This window comes from Cervus elaphus, chromosome 30 (genome assembly GCF_910594005.1).
Source record: "Cervus elaphus chromosome 30, mCerEla1.1, whole genome shotgun sequence".
In the NCBI taxonomy this organism is placed as follows: domain Eukaryota; kingdom Metazoa; phylum Chordata; class Mammalia; order Artiodactyla; family Cervidae; genus Cervus; species Cervus elaphus.
This window is the reverse complement of record NC_057844.1, coordinates 59638782-59651002: the sequence shown is the minus strand read 5'-3', so window position 1 is coordinate 59651002 and position 12221 is coordinate 59638782.

Here is a 12221-nt window from a genome sequence, read left to right as displayed (position 1 = left end):
GAAATAACTACTCCCATGCAACTTCCACTGCAGGGGGACACAGGTTTGATCCCTGGTGGGGGAAGTTCCACATGCAATACATTGTGGCCAAAAAAAAAAAAAAGCATAAAGTCCAAATTGAAGTCTGAAGTTACAACTTTAAATTTTAACATATTTGATTGCTTTCTTTGATGTTTTATTTTAATGACCATGTAGACAAAGTAAATTATAGAGTTTAGCTACAGGCTGAGTTTCAGTGGTGACTGAGGAAAAGGGAGACAAGTGACTTCATATAATTGCAGCCAAATAACTGTTGTTATGTTACCAATTTTAGTCTGGACATAGAGGAAAAAAAAGAGTATAATATTAATTTGGGGGGAAAAAAAGGTGTTGGAATCAATGAAAATATATGTTATGATTCTTGTGAGATCTAGTGGTACAATTTTGATAAAGTGACCTGAAAAAAGAGACCTGATAACAGAGCTGACAAAGTGACCCAAAAAGAATAGTATAAACAGTGAGATATTTCAAAGCATACTGTTAAAGAGAGTTTGATTTATTTGATGACAAGATTCATAGTGGAACTATGAAAGAACTGATGAAGTGAACAGAAGAAATAGTCATTAGTTAAGAGGGCAGTTAGCAAAAGAACAGCTGATCCAATTACATGGTTGATGTTACGTGGAAATAACCCATTTGTGGATGAATTTTGAATGGAGATGATTGTGAATGGTTGGAGCTTCTATAGAAGGCAAGTTTTATCTAGTTGAATCGCATGATGGAATTCACTGAGATTGTTGTACAACTAGTCCTCCAGGTTCAAAGTTGAATATTTTTCTCTGGGTGTGTGTATGTGCTCAATCACAGTGCCTCTGCAGCCCCATGGATTGTAGCCCACCAAGCTCCTCTGCTCATGGAATTTTCCAGGCAAGAAAAATTTTATGTTAATTTTATTATTAATTTTAATAATTTATATTATTTATTAATATTATTAATTAATATCATATTGATATTAATATCATTTTAAATAATTTATATTACTATATTGGTTTTTATTCCAACTGCGATTAATCTCTTTTTCCTCTCAGACTTTAAGGATAGCACATAGTGAACTCACTTGCAAATCTACAAACAATTCAAAAGTTGATAAAAACTTTCCAGATGAAATTCCTATGTGATCTGCCAGCACTCAGTGTGAAAGAGCGTTAGTGGCATTTATATGAAAAGTCTTTCAAGTCAATGACAGAACTAGGCCAGAAGCAATGAGAATAAATTAAGTGATAGAGGATGTTCAATGGTCATCTGAAACTATGGTATAAAAGCTGCTAGCAGTTCTTTTCTCTTTCACATGGAGAAACAGAAAACAAAAATCTACTCTTCATTTTTTGAGGATGCAAAACTGTTACATTTGTGCTTTTATCCTATCAGAGTTGATACAGACAAAAATGTGCTTCATATATTTTATTTGATACAAATAAAAGTCTCAAGTTAGATTACAATCATTTGAACATAGTGAAAACTAATGCATAGAAAATAAAACTTGAGATGGTATTCAATATACTTAATTTTTTACTGTTTTATTCTATTGAATAGTTCTAAACTTGGCATCTGAATGTATCCACTCCTTTAGATAGATAGAAACATAGATAAACAGATAAAGTAAAAAAAAAACAAAAACAAAAAACAGATAAAGTATAATGGATCTGACCCAACCCTGAAAAAGCCCACTTAATAACTCATTTATTTGCTTTATGTTTTCCATATATCTTACCCTTTTGCCTTAAGAAAATCCCCTTTTCAGGGAGCTCATTATATAGGGGTTATCCTATCCCTTATGCCTTGTTCCCAACAAATTCTACTACCCTTACATAATTTCTCAAATGTAATTATGCAATTATGTCATCATTTTTCCTTAATTGTTGTAACTGTGAGTTAGATTTCCATCAGCTGGTCCTCTACTTCAGGTTCACAAAATTTTTATACTTTCTTTTTCCTTTATCAATTAGGCATCCATATCTGATATTCACTATATTTTAGCACCTTATCTCACATATTTTTATGCCTTTATGGCCCAATAACCTACATTTACTTTAGTACCAGAGTATTTTCAGGAATTTTTGAGTCATAAATTGGATTGTAACACCAAGTAGTTTGATTTTGATGATATCTGCTTGCTATCTTTGATTATGAAGGCATCAATAAAATATTTTACAACTAATAGTGGCTACAATTTTAGTAAGCTTGTACATGTTTTATGATACATTTCCTAAATATTGCAACATAAGAAAGAAAGGAAATGTTTTATTTTGAATTTTCACATATTAAGGATCACAGGCTCAGAGATATTAAATAATACAATATGCCTAAGTTTATATATATAGCAAGTAGTGGAAAGCAGAGTTGACTCCGATTCATTACTTATGGCCTATGCTTATTTCATGTCTTCATATTGCCTATGAAAATATTTTCAGAAAAGATCATAAAATAGGCACAAAATGTTTTGTTTGCTGATATTCAAAAAATTCATTTTGATTTTTGCTAATGGCTTTTCTAGCACACATTGTGAGTTTATATTATTTATTTATTTATATACCTTTGTCTGTCTTGATTGTGAGCCAACCAAGAGTATTAGATAACCATCAAACAAAACTAAAAAATAATTACTGAAATCATTTCACGGCATTATGCATTTTCTCTGTGTCATATGTTTCTGGTGACTCCCCCTGCCACAGTTTTGCTGAGAGTAATTGCATATAACATTGTATAAGTTTAAGGTGATTTGATACAAATTTGTATAGTGAAATGATTACCACAACAGTGTTAATTAAAGATCACCTCACATAATTACATAATTTTATGTGTGTGTGGTAGGAATATTTAAGATATACTCTCAGCAACTTTCAAGTATATAATACAGTATTATTAATTATAATCACTATGCTATTGATTAAGCCATAAATTTCATTTTTCTTATAACTGGAAACCTCTATTCTTTGACCAATATTTTTCCATTTCCTTCACCTTCCAGTCCCCGATAACCAGTCATTGACTGTTTCTATGAGTCTGGCTACTTTTTATGTTCCCTGTAAAAGAGAGATCACATACACTTCCTCTTTCTGACTGACAACACTGTCTAATGCCCTCAAGATTTATCTATGTTGCTGCAAATGACAGCATTTCTTTCATTTTATGTCGGAATAATTTTTTTTGAAGAACTTTTATATTTTTCATGGTGGTTGCACCAATTTACATTCTCACCAACAATGCACACATTTTTTCTTTCCTCTATATCCTTGCCCACACTTGCTGTAACTTTTCATTTTGATTATAGCCATTCTAATGGGTGTGATGCAAAATGATATGCCATTTGATTTGGATTTGTATTTCCCTGATGATTAGTGATGGTGAGCATTTTATCATGTACCTGTTAGCTATTTGTATATTTTCCTTGGAAAAAATGTCTCTTCATGTTCTCTGCTGGGGGCATTTTTGAATGATGCCACCATCAAGTATGATTATCTGAGGTCTCATCAGTCAATTAAAAAGTCACTTTTCTCCATTATCCTCTATATGTTTAAAATTAACAAAAGACAGTTGTACTGTTTATGCTAGTAACAAGAAATATATGAGCTCCTTTATTTATTCGGATGTACATTAAACTCAGCACAATGATCTCTAAAATGTTATACTATTGTAACAAATGGTCAACTATGCATTCTTGTGGTTCATGCATCTATTTCAGTGAATCATTTCCTCAAACTTACAATACTTGCTCTCTGACTTTTAGGATACTTTTTTTTTTTCAGATGAATTTAATGTTTTAAAATAAAACACTATTTTCCTTGAGGAAAAGCCTAAATAAAATATTTTTATTTTATGTTATTCATCATGCAGATAGTAGGAATTTTTCTTGGTTCTGAAATTTCATAATTTACATATCTGAATGTCAAGGACTTATAATCAAGACTGGTAAACTTTTAAAAATAAGTTGGAATTAGAAAGGGAAGGAAAAGAATGATTTGTGTATATTCCGCTGCTGCTGCTGCTGCTAAGTCACTTCAGTTGTGTCTGACTCTGTGTGATCCCATAGACAGCAGCCCACCAGGCTCCCCCATCCCTGGGATTCTCCAGGCAAGAACACTGGAGTGAGTTGCCATTTCCTTCTCCAATGTGTGAAAGTGAAAAGTGAAAGTGAAGTCGCTCAGTCGTGTCCGACTCTTAGTGACCCCATTGACTACAGCCTACTAGGCTCCTTCATCCATGGGATTTTCCAGGCAAGAGTACTGGAGTGGGATGCCATTGCCTTCTCCGTATATTCCGCTATACTACCCCTAAAACAACAAGAAAAAGTTATATTCAATTGAGGTAATTTAAGAATTACTTACTGAATACTGGGTGCATGCCAACTGTGGTATGAAGTATACAAATACAAACATATAATTTATATCTCCAGATAGCTCAAGTTCTTCCAAGGGACAAAGGCAAGTAAACAATTACAAACCAATTTGAGGGTATCTTTGTTAACTGAGTTAACAAAGCTTTATTAAAGCCTAGGGGAATTTATATTACTTGGTCACATAGAAGTTATTGAGTCAAATGAACAATCTATTTTTTTTCATTTTTTTCACAAGTAAATTGGATTATGTAACTTTTTAAAAATCTGACCCAAAGTATTCACAATTAAAATGCCATATTCAGGGATGGTATAAATTTTTTACTTTTCTTGATGTAACTCACCAGAGTTATTTTTTATATTCAGAATTTGAATCATTACTAATATAGGAAGCATACATATATTTAGGTTTTCTTTTTTTTTTCTTCGTATGTTCTCTCATATGAAATAGTCTCTGAGTAACCCAGGTTAATTAACTAATCACTGCATTGTCAGCTCTCTACTATGTTCTCTGCTGTATCCTATCACTGACTTGTTCTGGGTTATGATTTATCTTGGGAATTGAAAGCCAAGGCTGGAACAAGCTGAACAGAGTGTTCTATTTCTGTATGAAATGATAGATGTTACTCTTGCCCAGAATGACAACACTTTCCACTGCTCCCAATCTGTAAATTGCTCCATTTGCTTGGCATAATAAGTATACTGATGCATTTAATTCTTTCTACCAGGGCCATGCTGTTCAGTTCCTTTCTGCTAGCCAGATATATCAGAAGTCATAAATTACTCATCAATAAGGAGACAATGTGATCTCTTTTATATGTAAAAGCAGTGTTACAGCCCTGCTGTTACAATTTTGAGTTATTATGTTTTTAAGATTCAAGATTAGAAAAAGATTTGTGGTGATATTTTTACTTTTATCAATGACTTTGTCTTAGCCCAGCAAACATCCTGACAAAATAATTGTGTATAATCAGAGGTATGATCTCTGGAAATGCTTTATTGTTAACATAACTACCACTTCTTCTCAAAATGAGCTTTCATTTCTTTCATTTTTTTCATATATTGCAAATAGATAGTGTTTGTTTTAGATTCACATATTACAAAAATAAAATGACTTAAATATTATATTCAGCTGTGGCACCATATATGATTTTGTTTTCTCTTTTACACATTTCTTTTTTTTTTTTTTTTCTTTACTGAGTACAGATTGCTTTTATAGTTCCCCAAAGAGGAGCAGAGTTGGACCATAAAGAAGGCTGAGCACTGACGAATTGATGCTTTCAAACTGTGCTGGGGAAGATGCTTGAGAGTCCCTTGGGCTACAAAGGGATCAAACCAGTCAATCCTAAAAGAAATCAACCCTGAATTTTCATTGGAAGGATTCATGCTGAAATTGTAGCTCCAGTACTCTGGCACCTGATGCAGAGAGCCAACTCATTGGAAAAGACTTTGATGCTGAGAAAGATTGAGAGCAGGAGAAGAGGGTGACAGAGAATAAGGTGGTTCGATGGCATCACCGACTCAATGGACATGAGTTTGAGCAAACTCCAGGAGATAGTGAAGGACAGGGCAAACTGGCCTGCTGCAATCCATGGAGTTGCTGAGAGCCGGACCTGACTTATCGAGTGAACAACAACAAAAAAGGAGAATGCCTCAAGGGAACAAGGTTTGGAGTGTTTAGTACCAAGCATTACCAGTTTCCCTTATAATCATATGACCTGAATCATATCCAATACTTCTAAGTTAGGAGTGCCGAACTATTACCTACTGGATCAATCCAGTCTGGTACTTCATTTTTAAAAATGTTTTATTGGAGCCATGCCCATCTATTTCCATACTGTTACAGCTGCTTTAGTCTGCAGTGTGGTAACTAAAGCAGACTTTAGTTTAGTTGCCACAAAGACTCTACCGCTTGCTGTCTGCTTACTTGCTCAGTTGTGTCTGACTCTGTGACCCCATGGACTGTAGTCCACCAGGCCCCCCTGTCCATGGGATTCTACAGGCAAGAGTACTGCAGTGGATTGCCATGCCCTCCTACAGGGGATCTTCCCGACCCAGGGACTGAACCCAGGTCTCCCGCATTGCAGGTAGATTTTTTACTGTCTGAGCCACCAGGGAAATATTTATTTCTATGGAATTTACTGAGTTTGTTGACACTGATTCAAGTAAGAGTCAGAAATTATCATTGTTCCTGGTGTTTTTTTAATATCATTTACTTTTAGAAATTCATTGAACTATTTCTACTCTTAATACTCATAGGGTTGTTGAGAAGAGCAAATGAATTAAATAAGTCAATATTTGCAAGCAGTTAAAAATACCTGGGTCATAAGAAGGGCCACATAAGTGTTTCATAAAAAATGCAAATTAATTTAGCATATACAGTAATTCAGAGTGCTAGGTCTCTTAATGTGTATTTAACCAAATTGTGGATGCTAGCAGTGTTCAGAGATTCATTATTAAAATCAAGCATAAACTTGACTATATCAGGCAAGTCATGACAAAGCAGAAACTTGTTCTTTTTACTCTAAAGATAATTTATACATTTAAATAAGAGGATGAAAGACTTTTGACAGATTTTTCAGGTACAAACATATCCTAGAGCAAATAATGCATATTTCTGTCAACTAGTTGCTAGAAGACAATGATAGGTTACTTTTGGAGTTTTCTTCAGTAGACAGTTGAATACATTATATCAAAAATTGGTTATTTGGGGAATATTAAGATTGTTTATATCATGTTCAACCTAAGTGTTTATTTAATGTTAAAGTATTATGATGCTGTGCTTACACACAAAAATAAACATTTTAGCCATAACAAGAAGGAACAGAAAAGTTTCTAAATAATTTTTTTCTTCAAGTGTCTCCTCCTGTTACTAAATTAAGAGGAGACTATCTTTATTCACATAGTTTTATGGAAAGTAGTTTAGAAATGGCTGTGTTTTGGTCTTTGGTGCTTACTTGTGTTGATGACGATAACACATTTTGATCAATGAAAAATGATTTTATGCATACTTTAGTTTCCACATATTTCCTATAAACTGCTTTAGAAACACAATTAGCAAAGTTACCTCTGTACTCATAAAAATCTCATGCTTTTTCTTGCAGTTTAGTGATATGGCATACTTAAGAGTACAAACTACTAAAATATCTATGCAACATTTTGATTAGCCAATTATGAATTGGTTTTTATAGCTTCTATAGCATTTATACAAATATAGATCAAAATAAAATATGTAATCATGATAAACAGTTAACATTTTCATTATGTAGCAGTGAATTTAAGGATAGCATAACATAAAGCAGTGGTTTTATATTTCCTTAAGGAGCAGTGCCCTATTTTGAGGAAAATTTTTGGAATTCTAATAAACACAGGTATTAAAGTGGAGATTCTATGGCTGAAATATGTGCTGGTGCCTAGTCTGTCAGCTATTGTCACAAAAATCTTGTAGAGCAAACCATCTTAAAATTCAGCTATTTTAAGTTATAATCATTTATCTTCTCTCCTTTGTCTGCAAATTTGCTATGATAAAATATCAGGACAAATTTTATCAAAGATATTCTCTAGAGAGAATGATCCCTTTATTTGATGGGCTCCTTACATACTCAGATAAGTAAAGTTTTTTTCATGAAAAATAACAGTATATTATCAAGCAATTAAGAAAGTTTGAGTCTCAATGTTGGTATTAAATTAGATTCAATTTAATAACTTTATCTCTATGGATAATGCATTCATTATTTTACTAGGAATTCATATTTTATAATTTGAATTATTTAAGTGAATTGTATTTATATTTAATATCAGTTAAATAAGCAATTGCATTATTATTAAGAATAATACTTTAATATTAATTTGTGTAAATATAAGTTTTCATGAACTATTTTTGATTAAGAAAATTGATGGTAGAGTAAAATGATTCAGTCACTGTAATGAAAACAAGATTATATGAAGTAAACTTTTTAAAAAGAGTAGTCCCATTTGGATATAAAGCAGATTTGTCATTGAATGACTGGGTGTACTTGAACAGAAATGGCTTTAATTTTCTATGATAACCCTGTGGCTATGTGTTGCCAAATAGTTATAGAAATTTCATTTTTTGAGTGACAAAACAATTACAATTGGATCTCTTGTTGGTTGATAGAAAATATGACCTTACAAATGTTAAATAGAAAGTCTCAAAAAGGAGAGCTATCCTTCTTTGTTGATGAATCCTCTAAGGAAAATTGTGCTATTGTATAAAGAACCAATTTTTTTAGTCAAGAAACTGGGACATCTCCGACTAACTTTCCATCTGACCCTGTTATAATTGCATTTTTGTGATGGGGATGGAAGTCTTCTTTCTTCCTTCCATCCACTGACCTAATTTAAGAGGAAAAGAAGTCACAGGGAAAAAATACTGCAAGCACAAACAACTATGAATAAATCTTATGTTTTGAAAAATCAAAGGAAATATAGGAAATTCAAATATTAGAAATACTCTTCAAACATGGTTTAATTGAATTATATAATCTTTTATAAAATTTATCCTTTATAAATTGTCTAAAAATCATTTTATTTATATTATTATTTTTTAAATCACATAACCAAATATCTGTGTTTGTAGATATGTGAATCTTTCTAATGCAATCATAATGCAATTATAATGATAAAATAAAAATCCTTATAGTGCAATTTCATTAAACTATCAGTCAAAACTGGGATTAACCTTCTTTAAGAACCATGTAAATTGAATATTTCTGATTAAGAAATGAGTAAGTGGGCAACAGTACTGATCCTATGGATTTACACAGAGGTTGACAATCCCTGGATCTGCCTTAAACAAAAACAGCAGTCACCTTTTCTTCCAGCTGGTGTATGAAGAATTTAGCTAAGCTGTTTCACCAGCATTGCTGCCCTGGCATCCATTCTGTTTGGCCAAACTGCTTGGGGGACCCTAAACTGACATCAGCTCTCTCATGCAAGCACATGCTTTAGATAGCAGCCCAGTGGCAGAGTCATAAGCAACCATAAATCCCTGATGGGACTTCCTCAACAGGCCTTGTGATCAACAAGCTCCCCAGTCTCCTAACACCTTCCCTTTATGTGTCATTAAATAAGACCTCCATGAGGCTTAACCAAACTCCACTCCTATGGTTTGAATCTTCAAATTTCAATTTTTCTTGCAGTCTGTTATTGAACCATGGCTCACCATCCAGCAATCTGTGCTCCACTTAATAGGTGTTAATTTGACAGATTCATAACAAGGTATGAATGAATATTGTGTACTGCTTGAATGAGAAATCAATTATAATGCAAACTAAATGAGAACCAAAGAATTCCATGATAAAACTATTAATAAGTATGAACATTCAAGGGAGCAATAAAAAGCATGCTCACCTCAGTAAGTACTGCAGTATTTTTAAACCCCCCTGTTGCTTTTAATTTGAAAATCTTATTTATTGCATGCTGGATTTCTATTCTGCCTTTTAGATATGCATTTGCATTCGTTTCTAAGGTGAAATAAATTCCCCATTATAATACTACCTGAAAAATAGTTGTCTCCCTCAGTATAAATGCATAAAATGCACTGCTGACTTCTGATTTTAAAGGATAAGATTAAACATACTGTACTCATTTTTATCACACTCTCCCAAAACTTCACTAAAATGATTTTTTAAAGGTGTGAACCTGAAAGCAAGCAAAAAAGACAAAAAGGGGATAAATGGAAGAGAGAATTTTGGATGTCAAAGAGCAAATGCTTAGATGGTCAGTCACTGCATTAGCAGCCCAGGAAATGTTGCCAACTGAGCTGGCAGTTGGCAAAGTCAAGGCACAACTGAGATTTACACTGAACAAGGATTTGCTAGGTCAGGTATTCAAGCAGAATCACACACTAGATATGCTAAAGAACTCGATGTAGTATTTCCAAACAGTATCTGCCAAAATTAAGAATTAGGATAGATTTCTGGCTCCAGAGTTCTCAACAAACAAAGACAAATCATAAAAGTAGAGGTAAACATGGATTCCAGGAACAAAAACCCAAGCAACCAATGTGATAGCAACAATAAACACAAAGGAAAAAGTAAGGGGGGAAAGACTGAAAGACCTTCGGATAGTCTGGAATAGGAAAATGGCTGAGGTAGTTCCTGGGTTGGAAAGAACCCCTGGAGGAAGAAATGACAACCCTCTCCAGTATTCTTGCCTGGAGAATCCCATAGACAGAGGAGTCTCGCAGTCATGAAGTTGCAAAGAGTTGGACAGGACTGAGTGACTGAAACACACATACACACTGATGGCAAGGTGACCTTAAGAGTTGAAGTTGCAGAAAATTTTTGAAATTTAGGCATTTTCCTCATTTATTTACTATCTTGAACTAAACACTGACAAGCCTATGGAATTTGTTGTAATAGCCTAGACCACCATGATTCTGCATTCAGTTCAGTTCAGTTCAGTCGCTCAGTGGTGTCTGACTCTTTGTGACCCCATGAACCACAGCACGCCAGGCCTCCCTGTCCATCACCAACTCCTGGAGTTCACCCAAACCCATGTCCATTGAGTCGGTGATGCCATCCAGCCATCTCATCCTCTACTGTCCCCTTCTCCTCCTGCCCCCAATCTTTCTTAGCATCAGGGTCTTTTCCAATGAGTCAGCTCTTCGCATGATGTGGCCAAAGTACTGGAGTTTCAGCTTCAGCATCAGACCTTCTGATGAATATTTAGGACTGATTTCCTCTAGGATGCACTGGCTGCATCTCCTTGCAGTCCAAGGGTCTCTCAAGAGTCTTCTCCAACACCACAATTAAAAAGCATCAATTCTTCAGTGCTCAGCTTTCTTTATAGTCCAACTCTCACATCCATACGTGACTACTGGAAAAACCATAGCCTTAACTAGATGGACCTTTGCTGACAAAGTAATGTCTCTGCTTTTTAATATGCTGTCTAGGTTGGTCATAACTTTCCTTCCAAGGAGTAAGTGTCTTTTAATTTCATGGCTGCAATCACCGTCTGCAGTGATTTTCGAGCCCAGAAAAATAAAGTCAGCCACTGTTTCCCCATCTATTTGCTATGAAGTGATGGGACTGGATGCCATGATCTTAGTTTTCTGAATGTTGAGATTTAAGCCAACTTTTTCACTCTTCCTCTTTCACTTTCATCAAGAGGCTCTTTAGTTCTTCTTCACTTTTGGCCATAAAGGTGGCGTCATCTGCATATCTGATGTTATTGATATTTCTCCCTGCAATCTTGATTCCAGCCTGTGCTTCCTCCAGCCCAGCGTTTCTCATGATGTACTCTGCATATAAGTTCAATAAGCAGGGTGACAATATACAGCCTTGACATACTCCTTTTCCTATTTGGAACCAGTCTGTTGTTCCATGTCCAGTTCTAACTGTTACTTCCTGACCTGCATACAGGTTTCTCAAGAGGCAGGTCAGGTGGTCTGGTATTCCCATCTCTTTCAGAATTTTCCACAGTTTATTGTGATGCACACAGTCAAAGGCTTTGGCATAGTCAATGAAGCAGAAACAGATGTTTTTCTGGAACTCTCTTGCTTTTTCAATGATCCATCGGATGTTGGTATTGATCTCTGATTCCTCTGCCTTTTCTAAAACTAGCTTGAACATCGGGAACTTAATGGTTCATGTATTGCTGAAACCTAGCTTGGAGAATTTTAAGCATTACTTTACTAGTGTGTGAGATGAGTGCAATTGTGCAGTAGTTTAAGCATTCTTTGGCACTGCCTTTCTTTGGGATTGGAAAGAAAACTGACCTTTTCCAGTCCTGTGGCCACTGCTGAGTTTTCCAAATTTGCTGGCATATTGAGTGTAGCACTTTCACAGCATCAGGCATACATATATCAAGGTAACATAAAATC